Consider the following 27,116-nt stretch of genomic DNA (forward strand, 5'->3'; position numbering starts at 1 on the left):
CTGCCCATCTACTTTCCTGTCCACCTGCAGGACTCAGAGCTCCCTGCTTCCAGGACCCTGGTGGCACGATGTCCTCTGGGCTGGCCAGGCCCCTCTGCTTTTCCTTCAGCTCTCATCAGTCTGGGACCCTTCTCCCCACTGTGGCACCCTGGTCCCGGGAGGAGCATTTCCTTCTGGAGGCAGGCAGCCTGAGCACACAGCAGGCAGGAGGCACCCACCCCGAGGGCAGGATGGCTCAGATCACCACTGGGTGGCCCAGCACCTAGCCAGTGCAGGCACTCAGGTGGCTGGAAAGAAATGAATTCATGAGCACTAGAAGGAGAGGACCAGACCAACCCATAATTACTCCATTAAATGAAGAAAACCAATTTTTAGTAATGCTTCCCTTTTAGAGAAAAGAGCAAGCTAAGTGCAGAGCTCAAAGCAAATCCCTCTCCCTTCTGAATAGGAAGCAGAAACCAGTGTGTCAATGCTAATGAATAGTCGAGAGGATTTTAGTGCCTTAAAACTGGCATATTGCAATTCAAGTAAACTTTCAAATGTACACACTACTTAAGGTGTTATTTTTTTCTACAAAAGGCACCACACCCTCCAAAGAAATCGCAGCAGCTCACAATTTCACACGTAGGTGGAACTTCTCAGGAATTCCTATGCTTTAATGAAACGGCACGAGTCCAGGGGCTCCCAGAGCATAAAACACCGCACGGCCACGTTTCACACGCGGCATCCTCCAGATCACCACCCCGCCACCTGCTGGGGCTTCTCAGGGCTGAGCCTGATGCCCGTGCAGTCTGGCAGACTCGTCCCAGCCCAGTGGAGGCCTCCCAGCTGGGCCCGCGTTCTTAGCAGAACATCATAGGCACCAAAAAGCCTTCCCAGCACAGGGGCTCCCCGGTCCCCCTGTGAGAAGCAGACAAGCCACGGCTGGCTCCCACTGCCCCAACCTGAGCTCCACCGTGGCTAGAAGCAGCCTCCTGCACTGGGCTCCCCAGCCCATCACAAGATTTGTGACCCCCAAGGGTAGGCGGGGATCGGGACGAGGGGACACAGCAAGGTGACAGGCGAAGTCATCTCAGGCTCTGCGCTAAATCAGAGGCCCCAAATGCAGCCCTCCCTACAAAAGGTCCAAACAGCACCATGACTCACCAAGCTCACGGCCATCGTCACCCTGCATGCTGGTGTAACCATGCACATGTTGGCAGGGCAAGACAGCAGGAGCAGAGTCCTCCTGGCAGGGCACAGACCTTCCAGATGCAGCACAAGGTACTGACGGAAAAGCTGCTGAGCCACAGACAAACACTATCTACTCACGGGGTCCCAGAGCTCCTTTGCTGAGCACACCCAATTCCAAAAGCCACTCTGTAGGGCCGCGGCACCAGGGCACAGCTACAGGTTCCTCAGGTTGCTGGCCTGCCTCGGGATCCAGGCCCCACGTCTCTTAGGTAAGACACAGCAGGATGCTGGAGTGAATCAAATGGGAGCAAACAGCAAGCACCCCTTTAACTCCCTCCTGACCCCATTTCCAGGTGCCGGGCCCGGTGCAGGGGGGGGGGGGGTGCTGCTGGGGAAGGCCCTGGTGTGCCTGAACCCAGTACCGAGGGCAGTGTGTCCCAACAGGACCTCCTCCCTCGGGGCAGCGGCCACCCTGCACCATCCCCCAGCACAGGCCCCCCGAGTGAATCAGCAGGATGATACACTAGAGCTAAATGGGCAGACTCGACCAACAGTCTGCGTGACCATATTTTCAATGTTGGATCAAATCAAAGTACTTATTCTTCCTAAATTTTAGGGGTCAAGGCATTAGGATCCACATCAAGCCCCTCTCTAAACGGAATCCCTCTGTATCTTGCACTATCAAGCTGTTAAAAAAAATAAAAATAAAACAAGCTGTTACCTAACGTGAAGGAAAACACAGCCAGCATCCAACCCTCGGAAAGCCAGCACACGTACCTTTAGGAGACTACGCTGAAATGAGGACATGCTGCCCCCAGCAGATAATACTCCCCTCGACATTTGCCTTATGCTAAACTGCAACGACTTTCTCCGGTGACTTTTTACCTCAGACCTTTTAGATCCGTTTCCCCAGATTTGCATCATCAACTCAGCAGGATGGGTTTTGTTTTTCAATTAAAAAGCCGCAAGCGGTTTCCTTCCCCCCTGCCCTCCTCCTAAGTGTGCCTAGCGAGCCGCTGGAGTCGAGCAGCTCTGGCTGCCATGGCAACGAGAGCGTGCGTCCACCGCGCGGCTCCGGGACCCTGGCGAGCGCAGGGCAAGCCGGCCTCCAGCCGCCTGAAATGCCAGGCGGGCAACCACTGCCAACACCCATAGTATTTCTCTGAATCTGAGCCGTCTTCGGCTAAGGGCTGAGCCAGGCGTGAAGGAACTCTTCTCCAGGCCATGACAAAACGAGAGGCAGGCAGGCCGCGGGCTGCCTCGGGACACTCGTAAGCACCAAACGGTCTTGAAAAAAAAAATGAAAAATATAAGCTCCTCCCATTACATACATGTAATCAAGGACTGACCTCAGAGACAGAGGCACAATGAAGGAGCACCACCACTACAGCTGCCAAGCCACGATGAAACCTTCCGGTGGCATTTATATTAACACCAAACCAAAGAGTCTCCGGGTTCTGCAGTCATCCTTGGGCAAAAAAGGAGGCAGGGCCACGGGAGTGACCGGGAAGCGGTTGTCTAACAGCATGGAATTACTTAAATTATGGGCCAGGGGAGGTGAACCTAAAAGGCCAGCGTATTTGAGAAGCAGTAAAATGAACACTAGTTTTCTTTAAATAGGTGAAGTTTTTCTTAATGAGTAGAACTTACATGTGCCTTTTTTTTTTTTTTAAGATTTTATTTATTCACGAGACACAGAGAGAGAGAGGCAGAGACACAGACAGAGGAGAAGCAGGCTCCATGCAGGAGCCCGATGTGGGACTCAATCCGGGGTCTCCAGGATCACGCCCCGGGCTGAAGGCAGGCTCCAAACCGCTGAGCCACCCAGGGATCCCTTACATGTGCTTTATATGTGGCCTGAGGTTAAATGTACCCCTATTCCCTAAGAAGTAAAAGAACAGCTATAAAACCAGCACTCTGTCCCCCTCCGCACACCTGAGGCCAGAGATGCAAGTCAGCGGGTATACAGATGGGGTGGGTCGCATCTGCACCATTCACGAGACCGCATGTGTTGCTGAGACACTAAAAACATTGTCTTTTGAGCGTCTAGGCGCTTCATAAACCCCTCCATCTCTTGAACCCCTTTGCAGCACCTAGTTGGTTTTACATCAAGGAAAACATGGTCCCAGGCCCCAGTTCAGAGGCCCAGGGAAGGCAGGGAGCAGAGGGAGGGAGGGGGGGGGGGGCTGGGGGGGGAGGGGGCAGGGGGAGGGAGGGGCAGGCAGGGGGAGGGAGGGGCAGGCAGGGGGAGGGAAGGCCCGGCAGCCACCTCCCCTGCCCCTGGGGTCCCTGCTCAGGGAAGTGGCTGGGAGCAGAGACAAGCTCTCAGAGAAGCAGGGAGGGGGGACGGGAGCCTCCCCCCAGTTCCTCTACAACGTAAATCAGACTACCTCTACAGACATGAATGACCCCTTAACCTGGAGGTCCCCCAATTTTCTGTGACGAAGAAACCCAGGCTGGTATCTAAGTGACTACCCATTGTGCTGTCTGGAGAAGTCCACTATTTGGAACCAGGGCTTCCTTGGGACTCCTCCCAGCTCAAGTGCTCAACCTAAGGATTATCCCCACGCAATTACTCATGACAGTCCTGGCACCATTAAAAGGACTTCTGAAAAACTGAAGCTGTGGTCACTACGTATCCAAAGTCTGACAATGTGAATACCCTTTGACCCTGTAGCTCCCTCTTCGGAACTCATCATAAGGCTACAAAGGCACAGGCATGCTGATCACACCACTAGGAAACCTGAAGCATCCATTAATAAAGTGTGGTGCACCCACACACAAATCACGCTGCGTGACTCTTTGCTGAGATGGAAATAGACCTAATATCAAGTGCAAAAAGCAGATTATAAATCAAGTACACATTATGATCATAATTAAGTTTTTTTTAAAAAGGTACAGAAGCACAGAAAAAGGAGTCACTTCAGGGTGATTTATAGTTACAGTCTTTCTGCTTCTGTGGGACCTAATTATATTTTTAACTTAAAAAGAAACAGGGCACCTGGGTGGCTCAGTCGATTGAATGCCCAACTCCTGATTTTGGTTCAGGTCATAGTCTCAGGGTCGGGATGATGGAGCCCCACGTCGGGCTCACCAGGAGTCCAGGATTTGGCTGGGGTTTCTCTCTCTCCCTCTGTTCCTCGCTCTCTACCCCCACCACCACCACTTGCACATGCTCTCTCTTAAATAAATAAATCTTTAAAAGAACAAAAATAAAAATAAAAAAAAGAACAACAACAAACAAACGTAAATTACTTTTAAAAATGGATTTTCTGGTTGTCCTCTCCAAATGCAGAATAAGACTAAGACCTTGCCGTGTGGCGGGACATTCAGGAGTGTTTGTTTTGCAACCAAAGTCAAATCTCAAAAGGCCCAGGCGGTGCCAACAGAGGCAGGTCTGAAGAGCCGCCTATGGATGCAGAGCTACTGGCAGGTCCACTTAATTAGTACAGATTCAAAGCTAATTACCAGGAACCAGCTCAGAGCTTCTCCCAGTCTCCTCTCGACATCAAAGACACAAACTGCGCTCTAACCCCACCCAGGCGAGCAGCAGACCCCTCACATGTTTGGGTGCACGGAGACCATCCGTTCCTACCGTTCCCCTGGCTGGCTCTGCCCCGAGCATCTACCCCGCTGTTTCCTAACACAATCCCATGGCTTTCCAGTCCACAGCACCTACTTCACCCCTCCCTGCAACTCCTATTCACTGCCGACTTAGCCTTCTCCCCACCGAACTCGAGACAAGCACCCACCCTTACCAACACAGCCATCTGCTCTGGTCAGCACAGATTCTGTGTTTCAGGGTGCTCCTGGGTCAGCCAGCCTTACCAGGCCCTGTGCCCATCAAGGAGAAAGGCGTCAACTGCTCTTTCCTCTACTCTCTGAGGTGAGAGGCAAGACAGAGAAGTCCTGTGTCAAGGTCTGAAATAGGCCCCGGTGGGGTTAAGAAACCCTGATCTTGTCCAGGTGATGTAGAGCTTCCTTCCCTGCCTGCGACCCAGTCAGCACTGGGCTCCTGAGGCCACAGGCCTCGTGTGTGTTTCTCAGCTGACAGCACCAAGAGGCACCTCTCCCACTCATCAATCTGTGGGTGCTGACGTCCCCCAGCCTCTCAGCACTGCCCTCCGGGACTGGATTACCGTCTGCGAGCCAGCAGAAGGCTGCCTCCAGCCAGTGCAGAGAACATGGCCAAAAACAGCAGCGGGATCAAGCCCGGGCCTCCCTGAGCGAGGGGAAAGCCCAGATTCCCCAGATGCCTGCCATGCAGGTGAGCGCCAGCGGGGCCAAGCGTACCATCTTCCCTCGCAGACAGTGCAGATCCACGCGCAGGAAGCCCAACGTGGCCCTCGCCTCCCCTGCACCACTCTGGCAGAGGGGCAGGCTCCCCCTAAAGCTGACCCAAGTCAGATATCGACTGGAATGTTAGACTGAGGAGGCAGAGAGAATCCCCAACGCCTTTCCCCAGAGGCGAATACCTGGCCACTGGGCTGGTCAGGAGCTCGTGAAACTGAAGCCCCAGGAATGTCATTAAAACGAAGCTACTCCAGGGTCCCCTGGGTGGCTCAGCAATTGGGCGGCTGCCTTCAGCTCAGGTCGCGATCCCGGGACCCCAGGATTGAGTCCCACATCAGGCTCCTTCGAAGAGCCTGCTTCTCCTCCTCCCTCTGCCTGTGTCTCTGTCTCGGTCCCTCTCTCTCTCATAAATAAATGGATAAATCTTAAAAAAAAAAAAAAAAAAAAAGAAAGAAAGCTACTCTGGGCACAATGGACTTCTCAAATACATAAACTGATGGTATTTTGCTTTATGTAAACTCAGCCCGAGAGGAGGATCCGGATGTGCTCCCACAGGCAGACACCATGTGTGTGAAACGAATGGGGTAAAACAGGTTAGACTGTACATCTACTGGAGATAAATGACAATGCACAAAAAAGTCACTTTCCCTCCGAGATCAGCTACACTGCAACCCAGCCCCGCATCTCCCTCGGACCTTGGGGGACTTCTATTCCCACAGCCAGAATCCTGGATGGTGACAGCACCAACCCAGGACCTTCCTGCTTAGGACCATTTCCCCCTGAGAAGACAAAGAGGTTCTGAAGATGGACGGTGCTGACGGTGCACTACGTTGTGAATTTGCACTCAGGCCGCTCCACTGTACCCTCAACAATGGTTACGGTGGTAAATTCTGTTAGGTGTATTTTGCCAAAAATAAAAGGACAATAATGCAACATGAAGAACACATCTAGAAAATGATCTGGGAAGTCATACTAGCAAGGAAGTGGGCTTCCTGTCCCTGTAGGGCCTCAGAGCACATCCCCAAACAATTCGGCCAGCCACCAATGTCTGGGCTTCATGGGCGCGGCAGGAGTCCCAGGACACCCTGCCCCCCAGCACTGCTGCCATCGCCGGCAGTTCCCACTCAGGGCATGAGTCAGGAGGGAGGCAGGCAGGCAGAGACACACGTAGACAGAGACAGAGACACAGGCAGCCGGAGCCCGGCAGAGAAGAGCAAGTCAGCAGGACAGAATGAGTCAGCCGATGGAGGAGGAAGTACTGGTCCCTATGTTCCCCAATGTTCCCCCCGGGGCACACACAGGACTCTGCAGGCGCCAAGAGCCAGGCCCCGGGCCTTCCCAGGCGCCGGGCGCGCCCGTGTGACCTCTGCTAGGCGCCCATCGTACATGTCACCCCCCCCCCCGGGGGCAGCCCACCCTGGCCCCTCTGCCCCCGCACAAGGCCAGGTGCACCAGCCCCAACCGGCCTGACACCCCGCCATGGACGCCCCCAGCCCCGGGGACAGGCTGCCCTGGCCAGCTCTGGCCAGCCCCCACGGGCCACGGGGGAAGCACTGTGACACTCTGCAGGACCCGGACTTCTCCAGCACCGCTCCTCCCGCCTCCTGCCCAAGCCCACCCGGCCCAGCACTGGTCCCCTCTGTCCCCAGGGCAGCAGCAGGTGCTTACCACTCCAGAGTCAGAGAGGGCTGCGGGAGGAGGAAACAGGCTCTGGTGGGATCTGGGACGCGGCTCCTTTTATTGAAAAGTAACCCCCACAGGAAAGATTTTACTTCATTTTTTAAGGAAGAAGTTTCACTCTCCGTGTTCTCCTTCAGACCCGAGATCTCCTGAGCAGGCGAACAATACCGCAACCCGTTCTGGCTACATCTACCTCCCTTGTTCTCCGGGTGAGGCCAGTGTTCCCTGTGGAAGGAGGCACCCCAGTTTTAAAGAGACAACTCATAAAGAGGTAGGGCGGGCTCCAAGCACAAAGGTCCACATTCCTGAAAAGCCTGCCAGCCATAAAATGAGTTAACACCTGAATGTATTAGAGCCTGAGCCGCCCAGGTCTCCCCTCCCCCAGCAGGGGCCAAAGGCCCGCCAGTAAAAAACAAAAACCACAGGGATAAAAGATCTCTTGGCGAAGACAGCCAAAACAATTCCATCTGTTAACAAAAACTAACTGTTGAATTAAAGGTTGCAAGTTCAAACACAATCTGGCTATTGTAAACAGTGCCTCAGTTTATCAAAGCAACAATAACGCTCTTTCAGGGATTGACAGAGTTCTCCACAAATACTCGCCCTCCAGCATTTTTAAGATACTTTGCAGGATAAATATTAGCTTGAGACTTGCCTACAGGAGAAGTGAAAGCTGCCAAAGAAGCAGTTCTAAAAAAAAAAAAAAAAAAAAAAGAGCGGCTTCAGCCAGAGGGCAGGGTAGCAAGCTGCCCGTGGCTGATGGGAAGGAGACTGGGCCCTTGCCCTGCGTCGTTGAGCGCTGTGCCAAGGCCGGGCGGCCAAGCCCCTGGTACCCCACCCGTCCCGGGGCCGCCTAGGAGGGCAGGGCTGCAGCTCTGTCTCCAGATCGGGGGCACAGAGCCAGGCACTCCACAAACAAACCACTTGGCATACAAAAAGACCTGGAAAATAGAGTTAATTAAAAGGAGAGATTTTAAGATAATTGTTGGGATGGAAAAGAACAAGGAGCATCATAACTTCAATCTGATTTAAACTTAATTTCCTGAAAGACAGTTACGTCGGCTGCGTAGCCTACTGTAGAAAGCCAGGGGATAGCGGGCCCGGCCATCAGCAGCTGGCCCCCAGGTGCCAGGCTGGGTGGGCAAGCGGCGTTTTTGTGCTGCCAATACCCCAGCAGACATCTGAATAAGATGCCACTTACCCTTCACTTCACCTGTGGGGGGGGGGGGAGCTTTTTATTTTAACACAGTAGCTTGCAACTCAATAGGAACTGGAAGCAAAGTCAGAACAAAGCCAGCCACCACATAGGTGACACGCGGGTGACACACAAGTCTTTCCTCCCAGCAAGAGACCGCTCAGGGAGACCGCTAGGTGTGGGGCTCTGCGGAGCCAGGTGGGCGGGAGGGACTGAGCACCTGTGGATCACAGCCTCGCCCACCACAGGCCCTGGGCTCTGGACCTTGACTCCCACCCCCTTAATCTTTCAAGGCCACCCTCGGTTCTCGCACTCCTCTGAAACAGAGCAGTGTGTAATGCTGCTCGAAACAAGTTCTGCTTCCTCCCAGGCCTGCAGTCGGCGGGGTGGAGTGACAGTCGGCGCGATGTCCCCAATCACTGAGGTCCTCAATCACTAACTGGGTCTCTCGTGACTGCAGACTCAGACGTTCAGCCCTCATGTCCCCATCTACAATGGGAATGACACCTCCAGATCGTGCAGAGGACCAAGTAGTGCGAGGATCACCACGGAGCCCAAACCCTGCAGGTTCTCGGCAAAGGGAGCAGCTGCCACCACCCTCAACCCTCTGCAGTAGGACCGTGGTTGCCTCTGCCTACGTCTGGATAAGATAGTCTTGAAAACTTCCTGGGTGGGGCCGCCTGGGTGGCTGAGTCTGTTAAGCCTATGCCTTCAGCTCAGGTCATGATCCTGGGGTCCTGGGATCGAGTCCTGTGTCGGCTTCTCCCTGTCTCTGCTCATTCCCCTCCGCTCTTGCTCTGTCTCTCCCTTTCTCTGTCATGCAAATAAAATCTTTAAAAAAAAAAAAAAAAGAAAAGAAAAGAAAACTCCTAAGACGCCTGAATGGCTTAGTGGTTGGGTGTCTGCCTTGGGCTCAGGGTATGATCCTGGGGTCTTGGGGTCGAGTCCAGCATCGGGCTCCCCATAGGGAGCCTGCTTCTCCCTCTACCTCTGTGTCCAAAGGAAGAAAGCAAGAAAGCAAGAAAGCAAGAAAGCTCTCTGTGTAAACCAAATCCTTTGTTCAACCTACATCACAGTGTGGCACTCAGGTACACAGCCCTAAAAGAGATCAATCACAAAAAGAGAACCATCTCAGAATTTCAGTTACCAAGCATGGTCTAATTTTTGTTTGAATGGCTTGAAGAATAAGAGTAATCAAATCATGACAATACCACTGGTTTCATGGGAACTTCTACCTACAGTTGTCACTAAAAGGGAAAAATTCTTTGTTGGAAAAACAAAAATCTAGGTTAAGAAGTGGTTCCACTCAGCTATCAGAAAGTAAGCATAGCTGGCGATTTCGCCGTCAAGGCAGGTACACAGGTTAGGTCTAGAACACCACGAAGGCCCAGGACCTTCCGCAGCTTGAGAACACCGACCACTGAGGCCGGAGGTTCACAAGGTCACCAGGACTACCCCCTCCAGGTCACCTGTGGAGCAGGCAGGCTACTCGACACAAAGAAACCACTGCTGGTCTAGGACAGGGTCCCTCCTTCATGGAACCTACAAACGGGGTGGGGGGAGTGGAGAGAAGCTGCGTCACCTAAAGGCACAGCCAGTGAGACCTCCTGACCCCCTCCCCTCCCCCTCACCCCACCCCTCCCAGGGTATCAGAGGTGGGGAGGCGGCCCACATGACAACAGAGGGCAGCAGGCAGGCCCAGACCAACCCAGGGGGTGGCTGCACTCAGAGGTCCAGGGGTAGTGCAGGGCGCGGGGTTTTAGACCTGATTTTCCGCAGGAGCAGGACAGCTGGCTCACTCCACCCTGGACGGTGCTAGGTGCTGGGCATTCTGCGACAGCAGGACCTGCCCTGCAGGGGCTCAGCCCAGGGAGACACCCTCAAAGGACCAGCACTGACCAGCGGCAGGGGAGCCTGGGAGTGGAGACGTGCTGTCCAGGCCTGCAGCAGACGACGGCAGGAGGGCCAGGCGCTCGGGTAGGGGGCCACCAGCACAGGGAGAAATGTGACCTAGGTCAGCCGTGGGGGCTTCAAGGGACAAATAAGAGAACAGTTTTGAAACTCCTTTGGCGACAAAGCATCGGGGAACATAACAGGCTCCAGGTCAAAGGGCAGCAGCGGTGGTAAGACCCTCAGGGATGGTCCAGCCCCACCCGAACCTCAGAGGAGAAACGGCCATCGATGACCGAGACACTGAGCAGAGCCAGTGCTGACACTACTTCTGCCCTCCCAGGTGTCCCCCCTGCCACGGCTTCCTCGACCTTCCTGAGAGCTGGCCACGTGTCCAGGGCAGGGCTGCCGGACCACCGTTGACAAGAGGAACTTGCCCGCACAGTGCACGGCAGCCCGGTTGCCAGTGGCCGGGGACAGCGCTCCCTTTCAGCTGCTGGCCCCTCTCTCCAGGCCGCCCCTCCCTCCTCCTGGAGTCCAGCCCCCACTGGCTGCACCCCCTGTACTGTGTTTGCGCCACTCGGTGCTCCCGGCTGCCTTGTCCCCAGCACGAGGTACGGCCAGGGCATTCTGTCCCAGCTTGGCCCCTCCTGCTAGCCGCCCCTCACCCCTTCCCCTTCAGCTCCCTCTGTTCTCGCCCTCCTCACCCCTCAAGCACAGCAAACCTGCACAAGTCCTCCTGCGTCCAAGGCCCTGACTGCAAACCACAGCCTCCCACCCACCCCCAACATCAGCCAGGTTCCCCCTGCAGATGGCAACGCTTCTGAAGTCCAGGACAAGGCCACAAGAGTCTGCTGTGTTCCCCTGGTGCTGGAATGAGCGGCCCCCGATCTTGGGGCCTGACCTAGCGTCCTTTCTTCCTAAAGCTCCAAGGGTTACTTCTCACCTGGGTGTCTCCAAGTGGGACAAGCTGGATGAGATGGGAACTAGAGGTGCAGGAGCCTGACACCCAGTCCAGCAGGGCAGGCTGGCACGGGCACAACCCACAGAGCTACCGGCCCACCTCTGCCTCATACCCAACGCCAGGTGGCCAGCAGGTGTTTTCTGGCCAAGGGCATGGGTGTAGGAAGCATCAATCCCAACCACCCTTGGGATGGCTGTTATTTTACCACTGGCTGTATCCAAAATCCATCCAAAGTCACCACTACCCCTAAACCCACAACCTCGTCACCAAATGACACCCCACGTCTTGGGCCTGTGCAAAGCCTCTCAGAAGTTAAGCCTAAGGTGTCCCACGGCTACCAAAGGGCCTGTGTGCTGGGAGAAGCTGGGGGCACTGAGCTCTTCTCTGGATTCCCTGTCCGCCTGAAAGCTCTATAGGCCCTGGGAGAGGCAGGAGAGGAAGGCAGAGTGGAGAGCACAGGAGGAAGCCCTGGACACTGCAGCCCAGAATGTCTCAACCACTCCAGACATCCCAGGCATCCGCATCAGCTCCAGCTCCGCCTGGACTTTCAGGGCGGTGCCAGGGGCCCACCAGACCAGGGGCACGAGCAGGGCTGCGCTCACTCAGCGATCACCCACCCGCACCCAGGGCTTCGAGGATCTTCCTGCAGTGGCAGCTCTGCAGCTGGAAGGCGCAGGGGACAGGTGGCAACGGAGACACAGGTCAAGTCCTGCGTGCACTGCACTCCACAGAGGACCCATGGCACCGCATGTGCAAACCTGAGTCCCCGCGATAGAAGGCGGGTGGCACTGGAAGAGGGCAGCCCCCAATACCAGTAGTTCAGAGGGTGTCCGTGCGCCCCAGCCCTGCACACCTGCTGCTGGGCCGGAGCCTCGGCTGCATCTCACAAACACGCTCCTTTGCGGCACATGCCACGTAACAACAACAGAAAAAGTCAGGCAGGATGTTTTCATGCTGAACAGTATGGACTTGCTTTAACAATGGCTTAAGTTGGGGCACCGGGGTGGCTCAGCTGGTTAAGCGTCCGACTCACTTTCCGCTCAGATCATGATCTCCAGGTCATGGGATGGAGCCCCGCGTCGGGCTCCACACTGAGGGGGAGGGGTGTCCGTCAGAGATTGTCTCTGTCTCTGCCCCCTCTCAAAGTAATTAATTAATTAATCTTTAAACAACAAAACGAAACCAATGGTTTAAGTCTGATTTTCTTCACTGGCTTTTAACTACGCCTGTAAGCACTTTACCCTGCAATTCAATTAGGACCGCGACCTTCGATTAGGTGACCTGCTGCAACGCAACTGTGGAAACACAGGCCTGCGATCCATGTGGGAAGAGTCCTAGGGGAGAGCCCGCAAGCCCAGGGGAAGCCGGGCAGCCAGGGGCCGGGGCCTGGGGACGAGGGGGCGGTGGTGCCGTGGCTGTGGGGGAAGGACCTGGCTTCGCGGGCCGTGCAGCCTCCGCACACCCAGGCCGCTGGCTCAGGAGGAGGGGCCGGCCCTCGGCGCACCCCCGCCAGCGGCATGGAAAGTTGGCCAGAGCTGGGGAGGACGTCTGGTGTCTATAAAAATGTTCCTCCCAGGGGAGCCTCTGGAAGCAGAGACTCCAAGAGACTTTCATTCTTTTCCTTATTTGCCACTCGGCAAAATAAGCCGTTCTTCCTATTCTGAAATGCAATACGGGTCGAAACCTTCCACAGTGAATAGTGACCCAAAGAAAAAGGTCACCAGATCCAAAATATTTCTCATTTGGCCAGGAGCCCAAAGAAACTCTATTCTGTTTACTTGGTTACTCTCCTGGGGGATAAAAGCCTAATCCAATACACCAAGTGGGCCTGTGTTTGTTGGAGTTCTGTAGGGAGGGAGGGGCCGCAGGCGCTTCTCACACCCCAGCCAGGTCCTCGGGGTGCCAGCCCCCTCCCCACCCCGGGGACTCTTCTCTGTCCCCAGCATGGCCTCACGTGGGAGAAAAGCACCACCCCCCCGGCCCCCACGACCCAGCAAGGCCGGCTCCAAGGCAGTGAGCAATCCGCAAAGGCCTGTGCAGACCCAGAATCAGGGCTGAGTGTGGGGCTCAGGACTCCCCACCGCAGGAAGGCTCCCTCCAGGCCTGCCTGCACCCTACGGCTTCCAGGGTGGCTTCCAGCATGGCCTGGGCCGTGGGAAGGAGCCAGCAGCTCCCCACCCACGCAGCCCCCTCTGCGGTCCTGGCCGCCACTAAGCAAGGACCCCCCACTCAACAGGTCAGCAGGCCTTCCTCAGGTCACGGCACCCCAACGGCCTCCAGGTCTCGAGTGCAGAGCTGGGACCTCATGCCACAGTCAGCCCTCGCCTGTGCTGGGACTCAGGCAGCCCCCACTGCCCTCTCCTCAGCACCCCCAGTGCCGAGTCCCCACCGGGGAGAGACAGGCCTTGTGCCCAGCCCAGGCCAGTAGCGTCCCCACTGATCTGCAGAAGCTCTTGTTTCAGAAGACCAGAGCATGAACCCCACCAAAGCAGCCTCAGTCGGATCACTCTTTCAGACTGTGAGGCCCACGCTCCAGTCATTGCACATCCATGCCCACCTTCCTGTAAGGCCTTTCCCAAGGGTGTGCACACCCTGGGTACAAAAGAATGCCCCAGAAACAAGGACCGACAAGACCAGACAGAGGCAGAAAACCCATCAGAGGCCGATACAGAGCACGGAAGCCCGAGGCAGAGGAAGGAGCAGCCCTGCACAGGGATTTGCACACTTCTGGGCCCACCCCTGACCCTTGCCCCCTGCCCCCTGCCCGGGTAGCTTCTCAGGCCCAGGATAGGTGCAAACTTGAGATTTAGTCTTTGTGCAGAGGTCGTAAAGATGCTAAATAATGAATTTTAGCAATAATTCTAGAAGGAGCACCTACAACACTTCTGGAGACATCCCTTTGACATAAGTCCTGAAGCTGGGCATCTGCAAGACACTCTTTCTCAGGAAAGCACTAAGGTCATCAGCATGAGGGGAGGGTCCCAGAGGGGATCACTCAGGCCAGTGACGCCAGAGTCCACAGTGATCCTCTGTCACTGACTACACACACCGTATCCTGGGGAGGCAGCCGTGCTGGCTTGGGTGAGCTGCCGCTCACTGGGGAGCCCCAATCACATCCTCCTTCTCCAGCCTTTGGGGAGCCTCTGCACTGAGGCCCCCAACATCTCTAACTGTGCCCTACTGGGCTCCCAAGGGGGTTGGGGTCTCAGCTCATGATCCCTCCAAAAAGAAGGGACTTAGGGCCAGAGAAGGAGCAGCGGCGGTGGTTTACGGCCCGTCAGCCAGCCCTTACCGAGGCTCTCCCTCTGCGGCCCAGGAAGCACAGTCTGGAGGCAGTTGTGTGTGCGCACGTGTGAGGAACAGGCCAAAGCACAGCCAGGGAAGCGCGCGGCAAGCCTGCAAACACATCTTTCTAGTATCTTTACAAGTGCCTCTTAAATCGGTTGTCTACTTAAAGCGTCTTAAATCTTTTCCAGAATAAGGCGAAGGAGCATACACGGAGTAACAGTTACAGTTCAAAAGCAAGTGTTTCACCATCAAGGCACATTGAAAACACATCACATTCATGCCTGAGCTGGGTCCTCAGAAGCCCGCCCCAAGGGAGCACGACCCCTTCTCTCCAGGGTACCAGGAGGCTCTCCGGAGCGGGGCACTTGTCGGCAGCGCCCCACACACACACACCACTGCATTCTAGCTCATCCACACCTTCCCCAAGTCACTTCAAGACTATGGGGGAGGGATCCCTGGGTGGCGCAGCGGTTTAGCGCCTGCCTTTGGCCCAGGGCACGATCCTGGAGACCCGGGATCGAATCCCACGTCAGGCTCCCGGTGCATGGAGCCTGCTTCTCCCTCTGCCTATGTCTCTGCCTCTCTCTCTCTCTCTGTGTGACTATCATAAATAAATGAAAAAAAAAAAAAAAAAAAAGACTATGGGGGAAAGGAGAAGGAGCTGCTCACACCTCCAGGGAGCAGCCAAGTTAATGCAATAGTCTGAGGTTGAGGGAGGGGGGTACTCACGGTCAGCCACGGGGCTCCCCCCTTAGTGTTTCATCAGCAGACACTACGAGCATCAGGCACCGCATGACCCTGACCAAGTCGCGAACCTCTCCAGGCCACCAGCAAAAAGGCCGGGTGTGAACCAAGCACCTGTCCCTTCTCCTGCGCTCCACGAGCTTCGATTCTACGATTTAAAACCACACACCAAGGGCGCTATCATCACAGGAGAAAGGCCCGCAGGGCCGGCAGGAAGCCTGTAATAGACGCGCTATAAACTCAACACACCTCACTCTGTCTTCAAGGCTAATTTTAACAGGGAGAAGACATAACCGCAGCTAACAAACCTTTCCTTGCGGATATAATTTACAGCAGCATGACTCAGCTGCCCCGACTGCCTGACAGGTGAGGTCACCTGGATGCGCGCTGGTGTTTCCACAGGGCAACAGCCCACACCTCCGCACGAGGCAAGGAGAGCCCGCCGCGAATGCCCCCAGCCCCCCTCCTCCAGGTCTTTCGAAGCCCCCTCGTGAACACTTAATGGCATCCCTGGATTTCAAATGTCCCCCCCCAGGGAACACCCCACAGCCAGCCAGGATGCTGGCCTTGAGGCCTACCTGGCTGAACAGCCGATTAAGGGCAGTTAACTACAAATATGAAAGTTACTGATGTATTTTAATTTAAACACCGATGTATTTAAAGAGGTTGTCCTGAGGCACCCGCTAGGTCTATTAACAGAAACGCCTTCCTCAGGGGTCCTGCAGGTACAGCAGTCCCCACGCTGGGCCAGCCTGTGCGCTCGGGCCTCCCAGGACACAGGTGCCAAGGCCCCGACCCCCAGGATCCTCTCCCCCTCTCCTGCTCGCACGGGGCTCCACCGAGGCTACTCCAAGCCAAGGCTACCTCAGCAGCTCCTTTCTGACCGCCACCCCACCCGCTGCACCCACAATTCCAACTCCCCTAACCCCCTCTCCCAGGCAAGTCCCTAACCCCGAGCTAGTGCCCCACAGCGCGAGGGGCCCGGCTCGCCCACAGGAGGAGCTGACACGCAGAGACCACGGCCACCAGAACCTCGGGCTCTCGCACGGCGTCTGTTCACCACCCTCCTGATCCCGCTGCACCTGCCAGGACAAGCAGCCTCCGGCAGCCCAGCCTGGCCCTGCCCCTCCAGCACAGGAGAGGGCTGCCTCCAGTCTCCCCGCCCCCATGGTCTCACCCCCTTTCTCCCGGGAACCGCAGAGTCTCTCTGCAGACCGAAACCTTCAAACGGCTTCGCGTGGGGGCTTCACTAGCTGCAAGTCTGAGAGTCCTTCCTACGAGCCGATCCCGACTCCAGATGCTACACGCGCGCGCTCACGCACGCACCAAACCCTCCAACACCCCGACACAGGGGATCCTAGCATTAGCCCCACTTACAGAAGGGGGAACCGCAGCACCAAGTCCAGCGCAGAGGATGCGGGACTGGAAGCGCAGCCGGCATGCGGCAGACACGGTGCTTCCTCCCAGCGCCAGGTCACTGCCAGGCTGGGAAAGGCGGAGGGGATCAGAAGACATGCAGGAGCCCCGTCCTGGTCTTCACTTCTGGAGGGAACCCTCCCTGTCCCAACAGAGCAGTGAGGTCAGCAGCTCAACACGGGCACCCGGAACTGCCTGGCCGCACGAGACATCAGGGTCCGCAGCCTGGAGATGCAACCGGGGCTGCGCTGACCCCAGGGAAGGAGCACGCGTGCACACAGGGGCACCCGCACACACCGGGGCACGCACACACACCTGGAAGGGGCAGAGCAGCTGTCGGTGGGAGGTGTGGCTCTAGAGAGGATCGTGTTTGTTTAACTCAAGAAATTAAAACCAGGCCTGAACAAAAACAGTTTAACACAGGCCTTTACTGGGGCGCCTGGCTGGCTCAGTTAGGCGTCCAATGCCTGATTTTGGCTCAGGTCATGATCTCAGGGTCGTGAGGTCTCTGGGCTCAGTGCGGAGCCTGCTTAAGACTCTCTCCCTCTGCCCTCTGCCCTCTGCCCCTTCCCCCTTCCCCTCCCCCAGGCAAGCTCCCTAAGAAAAAATAAACAATCCTTCCTGGGGCACCTGATTGGCTCAGTCGGTAGGGCTTGGGACTCGTATTTTCGGGGTGGGGAGTTCAAGCCCAAAGTTGGGTGCAGAGATTACTTTTTATAAAGTAAATACAGGGATCCCTGGGTGGCGCAGCGGTTTGGCGCCTGCCTTCGGCCCAGGGCACGATCCTGGAAACCCAGGATCGAATCCCATGTCGGGCTCCCGGTGCATGGAGCCTGCTTCTCCCTCTGCCTGTGTCTCTGCCTCTGCCTCTCTCTCTCTCTGTGTGACTATCATAAATAAATAAAATTTTAAAAAAAAGTAAATATATAAAAAATAAATCAGTAAAAGAATCCTTCACTTCACCTCCCATATATAATACATGACCACTAGAGTAATGTGTAAAGTCACACACATGACATTTGACTCGTGGCTTCCCATTAAGATAGGATTCTAATCTTTAGGGCCACAGATGGGGTTAGCAGATTGCTATGATCAGTAACTGATCATACTAAAGCCACATTCTCCTTATTTGATTAAAGCATACGAAACCTTGATTTTACAAACAGTTGGAACTCTGGGCTCTTCCCAGCTTAGAAGAGCTAGCCTGGGATGCCTGGGTAGCTCAGCGGTTGAGCGTTTGCCTTCAGTCCAGGGCATGATCTCAAGAGTTCCAGGATCGAATCCCACATCAGGCTCCCTGCATGGAGCCTGCTTCTCCCTCTAAGTCTCTGCCTCTCACTCACTCTCTGTCTCTCTCATAAATAAATTTTTAAAATCTTAAAAAAAAAAAAAAAAAGAGCTAGCCTGTTCTGCCAAGAGGCTGGCTGCCGCCATGGGAGAGAGAAAACGGAGGAGAGGAGAGTGGCCACGTGCTAGAGCCTTGCAGGGCCCCCAGTGGCTGTGGCCTCTGCAGAGAAAACCATCAGACCTGGGTATTCCAGCCCAGCAGGGAGTCAGGGCAAACCAGGCCCCTCACTGACCCCAGAATTCCTGTGAACCAGGAGCCAGCCAAGAACCTTCTCTGCCCACCAGGCCCAGGGCACAAGGAAGGGTCCTGAGAATTCCTGGTGGTGCAGGCTCAGACTCTGGATCACAGTCCTCCTGTGAACCACACTGTCCCTCACGTCAGTGAAAATGAGCTGGTTGTGGGGTGAAGCATCTGCCTTCCGCTCCTCACCGTCTGAGTCCTGGGATGGAGCGGCATGTCAGGCTCCCTGCTTCCTGGGGAGTCTGCTGCAACCTCTCCCTCTGCCCCTCCCCCATTCATTCTCTCTCTCTCTTTTTTAAAGCAATCTTTATTTATTTTTTTTTAGATTTTCTTTTTTTTTTAAGATCTTATTTATTTATTCATGATAGACATAGAGAGAGAGAGGCAGAGACACAGGAGGAGGGAGAAGCAGGCTCCATGCCAGGAGCCCGATGTGGGACTCGATCCCGGGACTCCGGGACTCCAGGATCACGCCCTGGGCCAAAGGCAGGCGCTAAACCGCTGAGACACCCAGGGGGGATCCCTCTCTCTCTCTTTTTAAAGATCTGGGAGAGTGAGAGCGAGGGAGAAAGAAAGAAAAAAGAAAATGAGCTAGTGGAGAACTTGAACCCAGGCAGCCAGATGTCCTCCTCACCAAGAACTTTAATTAAGCAAAATCTAGGTTATGATGAGACCTTATGCTGTATGATACAGTATTACAATGCATCAGACACAACAGCACCCCATGACTATCTATTATATAGAGTACGTTGCGTCATATAGTTAAATAAAAACAGACGTCGTAACTTTACCTAATAATTAGAGGTGTATATACTCCATTATAACCCAACATCATAAGACCTCCAATGAATTTGTATTTTTAAGTCCAGGGCGCTCTCTATGCCACAGTGCGCAGCTGGCCATGGGGTGAACGCAGAGGTCTAAGCGGGTGGCTCCTTTCCCAGGTCCCACGTGCTGCTGCAAGCCTGACCCTTCCACAGGGGCTCGGCCTGGGGTGAGGAATCCCACCCAGCCGCTCCCCAGTCTTATCGCAATGTGACATTGCTTAATTCTTTTAGACAACCTTGACTTGACTCTCTCGCTGCTAATTTTAACTACCCTATATTTCCCCACAAAGTAAACTGGAGCATCCCAATGTCACCATCAGAAGAGATTCCAACAGCCACTCCGGGGGGCCAAATGCCATACCGGACCTCAGACACTCGGGAGTGCACGAGACCGTGCTCAGAGTCCCCGGGTGCTGCCACTTGTCACAGCACAGCCAACTACCACCCCTGGGGGTTATCTCCAGCACACTCCTCAGGGGGAGAGACCAGCCCAAGGACAGCGCCAGCCTGCCTGCTTCCGGAGCCAACAAATGCAGGTCTCAGGCGGATGGCCGGCCAAGCGGCGCCCCCTCGGGATTTCAGACCCACCAGGCAGCCCACCCTGCAGAGTCTGCAGCCCTGGCTCCAGAACGGGGCTTCCGTAGCTGAGGTCCAGAGATGGGGTGTGGAGAGGGTTCATCCCTGGATGGGTGTGGAGACCCAGAAAGTATACACTAAATGGTGTCTTTTGGCATTTTTGTGGGAAAGGTCCAACTTTCAGATTTTTGAAGGAATCCCTGACCCAAAAAAGGTTAAGCACTACCCCAGTTAGAAATGGGAAGTATCCATGGTCATACAGCTGGCTAAAAATATTTTTGCTGTGACAAGTTACTGCATCAGCTTTTCCTGATTTTTAAAAGCCAGCCCTCCCTTTTAGAGTTTCCTTCAGAATTCAGTTGGACAGTTTAGGTTCATACAAGTGGGGAGGACAAGGGCAGATAGAAACAAAACTAGAAAGACAAATTCCAAATTTAGGAAAAAACTGTAAGGGCCAGAGCTGAGAATTTTCTAGAGCTCATTCAACATTTGGGGACATCAGAAAGGCCAAACCACAATTTCTAGAACCAATCCTAAAGGAATGGACAAAAGTATGAACCATTGCAAGTAAAACGGCTGTCATTCTCTCCAACAGTCAGGCCACAGTGTCTGGAGTGGGGAGTTCTGGGTAAATAAATGTTCCGTACTTGGCTCGTGAGGGTGATGATGAGCTTGTTTTGAACCTCCTGTATACACTGTTAGCTCATTCATCCTGAAAAGTAACCCAGGACAGACAGAGCCAGGTAAAGACTGGACAAGGTAAACCAGGCCAGCAAGCAGAACCACCGCTCTCACGTTTCATAACCAAAATATGAGCCAGGCTCCAGATAAAACCTTCATGCGATCTGCATGGATCACATGCATGTTGCATTTAGACTAGGGGTCTGGGCATCGCCTCTCTCCCTCAGATCCAGAGCACAGCTGTGCTCCTTCTGCTGTGTCTGGCTTGAGAGCTAGCTGCCAGTGTCACCAGACACTGGGCAGTGGGACCACAGTTCACAGACACCCCATCTAATCAGGGCCCTCCTCCCTCATCCGTCTGCTCACTGTGCTCCCCCTGTACACACACAGAGAGGTCCAGACTGCCCTCAAGTTGCTTCAAGGCCACCCGGCAGACAACTGGAAACCAGCCAAGCCCAGGAAAAGAGAACGTGGCCCAGGCAGCATGGTCACAGCGGCCTCTGGACCTACCAAAGCCCACTCGGCCTGGGTTTCTCAGCTAAGCTGGCCAACCGAGTTCCTTCCTTCCACGCCCCCTTACCAAGATCCCAAGTTACTATAAACCCATAGGCATCAGCTCCCACGAAGCAGGGAACCATGCCCGGGGCCAGGTTACACATCCATGCCCCCTCCACCACCGCAACCAAGCAGGACACAGGGATAAGTGCAGTGAAAAGCAGGCCCTGGCCTCCCAGGCTCACCACTAGTTGACCAGGCCCCTCGACAGAAGGCCACCCCTCTCTCCAGCAGCCCCCCTCTCTCACAAGCCCCTGGGCCCAGCATGGGGTGTCGCCTTCCTTGCTGGTGTCCTTAACCTGCCCACCCCTGTTTGGCCCTAACAGTCACCATTCTAGTTGCGATGCCCATCTTCTTCCTGCAAACAGGACATGATACATCCAGTGGCCGATGTCCCTCCATGACGTGGACACACATGCGCAGTCACCACAGGGGCAGAAGCTGGCAATAGTAACACCAAAACCTCTGCGGAGTTATAAAGAAGTGACTCTTTAAGAAGGTGATTCTCGAGTTATCAAATCAAGATGAGAACCATCGGTCTCAAAAGGGATTCTCAGAGGCAAGGTAAGATGGGTAAGCGCATTCCAGACACTTCAGACCAGAGGCCTGGACGCCCGAAGGGCCCCAACTACCTAGGAGTCACCAAAATGGGTAGGAGACACCGGCATGCGCAGTTCCTTGGGGACAATGCAAAGGAAATGGAATCCAAAGGCACCCCCCCGCATGTCAACTGGAAATGTGGGCCCGGGCTGATGCGAATGAGCTGTGCACTGTGAAGACAGTGACCTGGTTACTGCACCCCCACAAAGTGCCAGGAAACTCGGGCCACGGACTGTGAACCTGCTATGGGAGGCATGCAGGTGCTCACGGGGCTTTCAGACACTCCAAGCCCCGCTGGTCCTCTGGCAGCCTAGGACACAGGCCCATGACCCTCTTCCTGTTTCTGGGTGGAGGTCCTGGGGCTCACAGGTTAATGAATGATTCTCAAGGCCCAGAGTGCCTGAGGGAGGCAGCCCTCAGGGTCCAGTCTCCAGTGGCCCTGGCCTCCTTGCTGCTCCTGGCCTCAGCTGCTCCCCCGCAAACCAGCTGGTAGGTACGGTCCAAGCCCGGCACATAGCCCGAATTCCTAGGGGCACGGCCTTCCAAGTGTATGACCAGCAGCCAGTCCCTTGATCCCATCAATAAAGACAAGAAGATCTCATTTTAAAAATGGAGATAACATTTAAACTTAAAACAGCTCTGCGGTCAGAAGACGAGTTATCAGAAGCCGTGTGTGAAAACTACAGGACGCTCAGAAGTCAGGCCCAATGGAACACTTCCTTGGGCCCCTTCCACCTGTTATCTTGCAGCGGAATGCAAAAACAGCTGGTCCAAAGCACCCATCTTCCATCAGTAGCCCCGCAGGTGTCCAGAAGGGTGGGTGCTGCACAGGCTTCGACCAGCCCCAGCAGCTCCACAGGCCCTCTCCCCCCGTGAGGCTGGGAAAGCGGCTGGGCAGGGCAGGCCAGGGCAGGGCACACACTGGCAGTGGTCTACCTGCAGCCGCGTGTACCTTGGTGTAGGAAGCGCAGAAGGAGTCTTCGTCCCACCGAGCAAGCCACAAGCTGCCAGGGCACTCACGCGGGTGCCACTCACCACATACAGCCTAGGCACTGAGCTGGGACGCATCTCCTAAACTGAATGGCTCTGAGAGAGGTCCAAGGACTCCACACCAGCCAGCAGGGCATCGGGGGCCCTCGCAGTCCAGCCCTGGCCCCGAGCCCTTGCCACTCCCCGACAGTGCAGGCCACCAGCCCGTCAAGGCCAAAGCAGGAACCACATCCTCAGGCCCCGGGATCGAGGTTTGTTTCTCCCTAAGCCGGTTAAATGGGCCTCCACTTCCAAGAAGCCCTCCCTGAGGAGCCCTGCCTGAGGATGGATGGTACTAGTTATCTTTCGCGTTGGAAGAACATCATCACTCTTGTCTACATACTAATCTTCAGCTGGCCCCTCTCTGCTTATGCTAAAACTCCGTAAGCATCTCCCACTGTCCCTCGTACGTCTCCTAGCAGAGCATTCAGTCAGAAAATCCCAGGCAGGGACCAGAAGACCTCCAGGCACCGATTTTCTCATCTATAAAATGTGGATACCACTGCTTCCATACAGAGCGGTCAGAGAAATCCAGAAGTCAACTGTGAATCACGATGGCACCTGACAACAGAACCTGGCCCATGGCTCCTACTCGCAGGTGCCCATCTGAGACCAAGACACTCGCGGGATTGCCATGGGGCTATGAGGACTCCACCAACACCCAGAGAGGCCAGAGGAGGCCCAGCCCAACAGCACTCACAGTGCGGGGCCTCTGGCGTCTAATGGTGACTCAGTTCACCAGATAGGACTCCCCCCCCCCATGCTTACCACACTCTACTGGAAACATGCTCTGCTCAGCGATGGCCTCAGTAAATCCAGATTCTTCTCCATACAATCCATTTGGTGTTTTACAAAGTGTGAACATCACAGCTGTCCCCTGCCCCTAACTGGGTTATTCAAGCCAAGGGCACCGCAGACCCCCACCGCACGGGGAAGGGATGCCGCAGAGCGGAGAGGACCAGCCCGCAGCCTCACAGCCAGCCATTTGGTGGGGAGCGGGCGGTGCTGCGGGGAGGCAGGCCTGCGATCCCAGTCCACATCCGAGGGCTCCGAGCCGAGGCAGAACTGTGGGCAAGAATAAAACGCCAGGAAGACAAGGTTCTGAGGGGATCACGAGGAAATCCATATTAAAATTGTCAAGCCTTTTCCAAAACCATATCAAACGCAGGCAGAAACCACGGCCTGCATCTACTTGGCTCCCTCTCTCCCACAGAGCCACAAGATTTCATCAAAAACCTATTTGAACTTTGCAGCCACAAACTGACACCATCGGCAGGACTCTTATCGGTGCACACACAGCCTCACTTCTGCAGAGGTTGCTCAAACAGTCAGGAATTAACCGAGGACTGGTAACCGCCTGCCCCCCCCCCTTTGGAAGCTTCCATTCACCTGCGTCCTCCGGGATACTGCAGAAAGCACAGTCTCTTCTTACTTAGTTCAAGCGACTAGTTCACTTGAATACACGGTCCCAATTTCATTTTGCATCTGATTTCTGTTAAACATCATCACCGATATTTCATATGCACTAAGCCAAGACAAAACACTGATACCCCAAACTGCAAAAACAGAGACTCTCGACACACCTGTAAGCCCAGCTTTCCATACGGGTGGAGGCGTGCTACACCTCTGGGGCCCGGTGCCCCATGCGTGGGTCCCAGGGCTCACCTCCAGGCTCAGCCACGTACTGTATGTAGCTTTGGACAAGTAAGTTAGTTAACATCTCCGTGCCTCCTTTTCCTCCCTGTAAAAGGCAGGTAGTAACAGGCAGCCGTCACTGGGTTGTGCAGAGAATGAGGCTGAGTGTTCTGCACAGGACTTGGCCTCCTGGATCATTTCTCAGGGTCTGCTACTTGCCAGGAACAAATACTCATTATGCTTCCCAGATTATAACACAGAAATTGAAGCTCAGAGCAGTGGGTTGCTTCTGGGCCAAGGTCACAAAGCCAGGGATGGCCCAGCCGGGGATGTAAATGGTCCCTGCACCCCACAGGACGCCAGGCTCTACGACATTTCTGCTGAATAAAAGGTGCAGGGCCCCTCCCTTCCCCCTTAAGAATTAAAAAAACACTTTAGACATCTGAATAATTCAAGAATGAGCTAGACACGTCTGAAACAGCTCTGAGCTTTCGTTCAGCTTCCCTGTCCCACTAGGCTCGCCGGGGCCCATGCTGGTAAAGCAAACAACCAGGCAGCTTCAGGCTGCAACTCCATACCCCAAGGCTTCACTTCTAGAATCCATCCTGCACCAGATCTGAGCTCCCTCACACCCGAGTGCTAAAGGACGATGGAGAGGCCGCCCAGAAGCTCAGGCTCCATCCAGCAGAGGGTGGTGGTGTGCAGGGCCTGATGGGGAGGATTTTGTCCTCTGAACTACTGCAAAGGGTTTTAGAGAAGGCGCTCGAAGAACCACTACCAGTGCCTGTTATTCCAGCTCTGCACAGTGTGATTGCCTGGGAGCAGACTGGCATCTGAGTTGGGCCCCAGGTGATTGCAGGGTTTCTAGAACTGAACCCCTCTGTGCGGGGTCACCTGGGCGCCCATGTTCACCTTCAGCAGCCCAAGCCTTTGTTTTAGGAGCCTGAAAGCTTGATTTCAGTATCAAGGTCCCAAATGTTAATAAAGTGTAAACAAGGGTCTGTGCTTGAGAGATCAATGGAGGGTCCACAGGAGGTCTGTCCCACCCTGTTCCCCACCAGGGTGGGTCAGGGGAAACCACAGGGCTCCTAGAACCTGATCTTGAAACTAGCTCCTATCTCTACCTAACTCTAGGAACAAAGGTAGTGCCTCACAATCTAAGGACCTGACTTGTCCCCAAATATTTACAAATCCAAATTCGTGGTGAGGCATTCTTAAGTGCATTCTTTCACAGCCGGCCCCGAGGACAGAAGACAGATAAAACTTGGGGTCAGCACACATTACCAAAATCCCAGGAGCTGGGCCAGTGGCTTCCCTTCTTCCCCTACGAAGCTGGATGAAGCCAGAGACCCCTTGTTACTTGCAGCCTCCCTGTGCATCATAAAACCACCGGGAAATACAAAGTTCTACAGTTCTCCATCCAAGGCACTTTCTGTTTCTGGGCTGACAACAGTAAACGCTTATGCTTTGAGAGCATCTCCAGCTCGCCTGAGAGAGGACCAGCCCAGGGCTTTCAAACAGTCTGAGTCTGAGGAAGTTCTCAGGGTACACATCCAGGCTTCTCAGGGAGAGAGGCCCCACCTCTGCAAACCCCAAGCAGGCAGGCGCCTCTGCAAGCCCAGGAGCCTCTCACCCACCCCAAGAGCCCTCACCCTAGTAGAGGAAAGCCAACAACACACCCTTCTCCTCCTCACAGAACACACTGACTATTGCTTGGAAAAAGCTTCCAGAAAGGAGACCAGCACAGCAGGCTCACCGGATTCCTGCTTGACAAAAACCTCTTCGGAATCCAACACCCAGCCAAGCAGTCTTTTCTGCTTCTAACACATCTTTCTGGAAAATTAAAATGTAACTCAAGGCACAATACTATGGGCTTAAATTTTAATCCGACCAAATAAAAAGTCAATGCCCCCTGGCTGAAACATACATGTTCCTGAGATGCATCATCTTCTGACCTTTAACCACCTAAGTCTAGGAAACATGCAATTAAATAGTAAACCTGGGTCAGCATTTAATGTCATAATTTAACGAAGTGGCAAATGCTCTTTACCGCTCCACCCACTGGGCGCAGTGACACAACTCAGCAGAAGCACTTTTGGGGTTGGTTCCCAGGTGGGATGCCTTTGAGACCGAATTTCTAGATCTCTAGGTCCCAGACACGACTGGCTGAGCTGTGGCCAGTGGGGGAAGCCTCAGCCTTCATTTTCCCTTCCGGCCCCACCAGCAGGAGGCATTCCTCTCAGGGAATGTTCCAGCAGCAAGGGCAGATCCCTAATTCCTTTAACTGCGCCCCCACTCAGCTCTTTAAGACATGCCGCTCCAACGTATTTGTATTTTGTGCATTTAGTAATCATGAAGATCAAAGACACACGCATGCTTCTGTGATCAATTCTGTATTGATAATTACAATGACACAAAGTGCTTCTGGATGGGGTTAACACAGCCAGCCTTATGACCACAGAAACGGCTTAAACTCCGATTTATACACACTTGTGTCACGAGTGTGAAGATCAATGCAAGACTCTGACGTGTAAAGGCGTGTGATATTAGGCTAAAAGTCCAAGAGGGGAAAATGGAGCGATACAAGTTGAAGGAAAAAAAAAAAAAAGATGCACATGTTACAACCGTTAACATGCTCATTTTTCAAAGGGTGATTAGTGGATTATCGAATCAGTAGTGTACTTACTCGAACTGGATCCTTTACAAGAGCGGTCTAATTGTGAACGTCTATGTCCACGTGTACACTACACCAGAAATTACATCCAATTCTCAGCTACTTAAAATCAGCAATAAGCTCAATGTCCACTTAGAAATGCACCCAGTTTCCAGAGTCATTTTACAGAACATGAGCAGAAACGCCTGAAGATCTCGGCAATAAAACTCTCAAAGACCCGTCATCTAACCAGTCGCGATGAAGAATGTGCTCCCCGCCCCCCGCCTTATTATGTCCAGTGAACCCTGGATCAAGACTCTCGGTGTAAA

At 54.5% G+C, this 27,116-nt stretch overlaps 1 protein-coding gene across 11 annotated transcripts in view; it reads right to left on the reverse strand.

Moving 5' to 3' along the window:
* The window catches only part of SLC45A4 (solute carrier family 45 member 4), a 77,984-nt gene that overhangs the window by 45,589 nt on the left and 5,279 nt on the right, over window positions 1-27,116 (reverse strand). Inside the window, exon 1 of one of the 11 annotated variants that reach the window (XM_077847437.1) lies at window positions 24,083-24,106. The exons of 8 other annotated variants lie outside the window; for them this stretch is intronic. The gene's annotated coding sequence lies outside the window, so the exon portion shown is untranslated. Of the gene's footprint in view, window positions 1-7,134; window positions 7,351-23,267; window positions 23,537-24,082; window positions 24,107-27,116 lie in introns of those variants that run through there. 2 more of the 11 variants (XM_077847435.1, XM_077847438.1) reach the window with 2 other exon arrangements.

The sequence above is a fragment of the Canis aureus genome, chromosome 14 (genome assembly GCF_053574225.1).
Source record: "Canis aureus isolate CA01 chromosome 14, VMU_Caureus_v.1.0, whole genome shotgun sequence".
Classification (NCBI taxonomy): domain Eukaryota; kingdom Metazoa; phylum Chordata; class Mammalia; order Carnivora; family Canidae; genus Canis; species Canis aureus.